Source organism: Pongo pygmaeus, chromosome 4, assembly GCF_028885625.2.
Source record: "Pongo pygmaeus isolate AG05252 chromosome 4, NHGRI_mPonPyg2-v2.0_pri, whole genome shotgun sequence".
NCBI classification, from domain to species: Eukaryota; Metazoa; Chordata; class Mammalia; order Primates; family Hominidae; genus Pongo; species Pongo pygmaeus.
Window position 1 is genome coordinate 26,298,328 of NC_072377.2, and position 5,421 is coordinate 26,303,748.

General features: G+C 35.0%; 1 non-coding gene across 1 annotated transcript; it reads left to right on the plus strand.

The window, feature by feature from the left end:
- The first annotated feature begins 1,759 nt into the window (after positions 1-1,759).
- Positions 1,760-1,897, plus strand: LOC129037774 (U4 spliceosomal RNA). The gene has a single exon (XR_008502987.1). It is a non-coding gene; the product is annotated as a U4 spliceosomal RNA (small nuclear RNA).
- The last annotated feature ends 3,524 nt before the right edge of the window (positions 1,898-5,421 follow it).

The following is a 5,421-nucleotide window of genomic DNA, read 5'->3' on the forward strand; positions in this document are numbered from 1 at the left end:
CTGTCTTGGGCCTCTTTTATAAGGACGCTAATTTTATTCATGAGGGCTCTGTCCTAATGAGTTAATCACTGCCCAAAACTCTCATCTCCTAATGCAATCACTGTAGGAGTTAGGATTTCAACATATAAATTTTGAGGGGGACACCAACATTCATACTATAGCATTGAATACCTTTATTCTCCAAGACTTTGTATGCTGGTCACATTTCCGTTGTTATGATAAAATGTGCATACCATAGCATTTACTGTCTTCACCATTTTTAAGTGTGTAATTCAGTGGCATTAAATACATTCACATTTATTGTGCAACCATCACGTCACCACCATGTATCTCCAAAACTTTCTCAGCTTCCAAACTGAAACTCTTTACTTACTAAGAAATAATTCCCCATTTCCTCTTTCCCTCAGCCTCTGGCATCCACCACTCTACTTTTTATATCTATGAATTGGATATGTCATATCAATTGTATCAGTGAAATTGTGCATGGATAGAGACCTCTTTAATCTCACCCCAGTCAACTTTACCTACTTACTGAGAATGATTATCAGGTCCTTTCTGGTTATTATTTAATGTCTCCCAGCTAAGTGTTAATATCTAACACTTCTAAGAAACTTGATTATTTAAAAGTGCTATGGGAAATAATTTCAATTAATTACCAAAGTTAATCAATCTGGTAGAGATCTAAGGTGGTAGCTCAGGCCACAAACCTAGTTTTATGATATTACTACACCATAAAATGTTTGGACGACAGTCTCTTACCTGTTCAAGGAATAGACCTATGTTTTTCCAATCTTGCAGTACAAAAAACCTGTAGCCAAAGAGGCAGGTTGTCTCACTTTATGTATGTAATAATATGGGGAATTTGGAATAGTATATATGCTATATTATGTATAATATTATTTGTAATATATATATAATAATTACCATAAAACACTGTTTCTAGTAAAATATTCATAGAAATTCAAATAAAGTTTATATTTAAGTTCCTTTCTAACGATGACTCTATTAATTTTATAACTGTTTAAGTCTTCTTTTCATTCTTAGAGTATAGACATGTAATTGTTACTGTGGGAATCAGTTAACTTGTCTTTTATATTTCATTTCCTAAGTGCTAAATGGAGTTTCCCTGGCAAAAGCTATCTTTTGCTGTCAATATCTGGCTCCCAGTTACATTTGCAGCACAAAGCATTTGAATTGACTGTTACAGTGTAAGATTTCTTGCAGTCTTATTTTTTATACACTTCCTATCTTGTTGTGGAAAAGCAAAGGCCATATACCACAGTAAGAAGGAAGCCTTCTGGGTCGAACCTTTATGTTCTGTTGAAGATTAAAGAATATATATTCACTACTTATGTGACATTATAATATCTTCATTCTAATCATTAATAATATTGAACTTAACTATCCATAATGTAAAAGTAAATGCAATACCATAGAAATATGTGCTTCTTATGAAATTATGGAGCATTTTTTCTAGTTTATTATATACTTAAATACATTATACTTTTAAAAGCAAAATGTTATAACATGCACAGAGTGGTATAAGAATAAAATAACGTTTCAATAGAAATTTCCTCTCTCTGAACTTCAATTTATAGATGATAAAGCTAGAAATATGTCAAAACTTTCTAATAAAATCAATGAATTTTCTCTTTTAATCAGTATTATTCAACAAAACAATTCAAAATAACTAACATATGTTTTACAAATATAATAGATTACACAGTGGATTTTTAAACTTGTACAAACAGTTTATAACAGCTTTGCACCTTGGCAGTATTATAGCTAGAGGTTTATTCAAGAAGTGATTATTGTTAATTGAAAACTTTCCCGATACCTCACCATGATGACCTGTAATATAGTCAACATTGGCAATTTTTGATATTATCCACAGAAACTAAAAAATAGTTTATAACAACAAATGCCAGTTAATATATAAAGCATAAAGCAATGTTTATATGCCTTGAAACTTGAGTATAATTGATTAAACAAGTATAATAGTGACAAATTATTTAACTTTTACTCAAAAGCTGTGATTTCTGAGCCTTAAAAAAAACATAAATAATAAGTGAAAAAGAAGACTTGTTGCTAAATTATAATTTTTTTTTTTGGAGGGATCTCACTCTGTTGTCCAGGCTGGAGTACAGTGGCACGATCTCGGCTCACTGCAAACTCTGCCTCCTGGGTTCAAGTGATTCTCACGCCTCAGCCTCCCAAGTAGCTGGGGCTGCAGGCATCTGCCACCACGCTGAGCTAATTTTTGTATTTTTAGTAGAGACAGGGTTTCACCACGTTGACAAGGCTGGTCTTGAGCTCCTGACCTCGAGTGATCCACCTGCTTCGGCCTCCCAAAATGCTAGGATTATAGGAGTGAGCTTCCACGCCTGGCCTAAACTATTATTCTTAGAAAACTAATTTTAATACGTGGACAATACTGGAAGAAATATAGTAAATGCAAATTAACTTATAAAATTGATAGATGGATTTTAACTAAGAGGAATAAATGTCTAACAGAATGGCACTAAAACCAATTACAATAGACTTCACTTATTTAATAAATAAGATGCATACATTTGAGATTTCTTATGAAGATATAGCAACTACTTTTCAGAAAACATTTTATTCAATTTGATAAGAAAATTTGTGCAGCAAGTTTTAATAGAGTGAGGATAGAAGAAATATTTTAATTCATAGAGTAGAGAGTCACAGCAGTTAAAATTATTTTATGAAGAAAATATAAAATAGCATTTTTTATTTGAACACTAACTTAACAATAAGGAATGTTAGGCATCATTTAAATTTTTTATAAAAATAATAAAATGTCCTACTTTTACCGTTTTAACTAAAGAAAGAAAAAATTGTTTGGGGAAAATAATTACAGAGATGTAGATGGTGACTCAGACTGAAAAATGAGAGACCATCAAATCAGTAAAGAAAATAATTTAGAAACAGACATATAAAGTCACATTCAATACGACCATGCTGAAAAGAAAAGAGAATATGTTTATTTTGTTTTTGAAACAAGGAGCAATTTATACAAGGAAACATGGCAGGTAATATTTGGTCTATGGAAATTTCACCAGAGGCAGTAGGAATGCACGGGTCAGATCAGACCAAGTGTCAGTGCTAGTTAGTTCTTAACAGAAAAAAGTACATGGAAGCGATAAAAATAGAGTGAATGTTAATCTAAGAATGCACATAATGACTACTAGACTAATTTATTCACAAAGGATCACACAAGCAGTGAAATTCAGAGATAAAGTAGAATGCCTGCCAGACACCAAGCTGTTATTAGAAGTGGCAGACATGCAGTGTGTGATTAAAGAAGCAGTAATAGTTGAAATAATTTACTGTGCAAATTTCAGTTACCTGCACTTTCTTCCAGTCTATTAGTAACTGTTTCTAGCAGAACAAAGTCTTAGAATAGGGGACCTGTAAAATTCACTGGTTCTTTACAGCCAGCAAATCAAAGATATGAGAGAGGCTCTTGACACAAACAAATGTACCATTTCATAAACTGACATCTCTATATTGCACATTTTTTCCATTTATACTTTTGAAAACTTTTATATCTGTGTCAGTTAAAATGATTATCAACCTTGGTAACATATTTTTCCTCTTGTTTCAAAATGTACATAAATCTAGTTTTATATGGCCCACAGAACAGATGTTTATGACCAATAATTTCAGTTATCTTGAAAAATAAATGAAAAATGAAATTGATCAAATGGCCAAACACAAAACCTCAAAGTAAATTACATATTTCAAAACCTCGAGGTTCAATTTTGTGCCATAAACATTTATAATTTGGGGTGAATAAATAATTGTAACCTATAAAACAGATTATTTATTGTGATGGTTAATTTTTTTTTTTTTTTTTTGAGATGGAGTCTTACTCTGTCGCACAGGCTGGAGTGCAGTGGCACGATCTCATTTCACCACAAGCTCCGCCTGCCGGGTTCAAGCGATTCTCCTGCCTCAGCCTCCTGAGTAGCTGGAACTACAGGCGCCCGCCACCACGCCCGGCTAATTTTTTTGTATTTTTTTAGTAGAGTCTGGGTTTCACTGTGTTAGCCAGATGGTCTCGATCTCCTGACTTTGTGGTCCGCCCACCTTGGCCTCACAAAGTGCTGGGATTACAGACGTGAGCCACCGATGGTTAATTTCATGTGTTAATTTGGTTGGGCCACAGGATGCCTAGATAGCTGGCATTATTTCTAGCTGTGTCTGTGAGGATGTTTCCAAAAGAGACTGATATTTGAATTCTACTTAGGAAAGCAGAGACCTCTCCCAAATGTGGACGAGTGTGATGGTTAATATTGGTGTCAATTTGATTGGATAGAAGGATACAAAGAATTGTTCCTGGGGTGTGTTTGTGAGGGTGTTGACAAAGGAGATTAACATTCCAGTCAGTGTACAGGCAGAATCACCCTCAACCTGAGTGGGCACCGTCTAATCAGCTGCCAACTTGGCTAGAATAAAGCAGGTAGAAGAAAGTGGAATGGGGAGACTTGCTGGGTCTTCCTGCCTTCATCTTTTTCCTGTGCTGGATGCTGCCTGCCCTGAACATCAGACTCCAAGTTCTTCAGCTTTTGGACTCTTGGACTTACACCAGTGATTTGCCAGGGGCTCTTGGGCCTTTGGCTGCAGACTGAAGGCTGCACTGTCAGCTTCCCCACTTTTGAGGTTTTGGGACTCAGACTGGCTTCCTTGATCCTCAGCTTGCAGAAGGCCTATTGTAGGATTTCGCCTTCTGATAGTGTGAGTCAATTCTGCTAATAAACTCCCCTTCATATATACATATATCTTATTTGTTCTGTCCCTTTAGAGAATCCTGACTAACAAAATGTGTATCTTCCAATTTTCTGAGGGCCTGAACAGAACAAAAGAAGGTGAAGAAAGGCTGAATTTTATTTCTGCCTGACTGTGCTGGTACATCAATCTTTTGCTCTCCTTCTGCACTCCTGAATGGGCCTGCAGATGGAGACTGGAATTTACACCATTGGTTCTCCAGCTCTTAAATCTTCAAATTACACTACTGAGTTTTCTGGGTCTCCAGCTTACAGACAGCAGATAATGGGAATTCTCAGTGTCAAAATTGTGTGAATCAATATCTTTATAATAAATGTCACATACCTATATCCTATTGGTTCTGTTTCCCTGTAAATCTCTGACTAATCTATTTGCTAAAGTAACTTAAATCATACTAGAGATTTAGGTAACTCAAAGTAATATAGACAGCCACGACCATTCAGTGGGGAAAGGACTGTATTTTTAGCAGATGTATTAGGCAAACTAGACATACTCATGAAAAAGAGAATGAAGCTGGACCCTTACTTTGCACAGTATACGAAATTTAACTGAAAATGGAACCAAAACTCTTAACGATAACACAAGGGAAAATTTTCATGAAGTTAAATT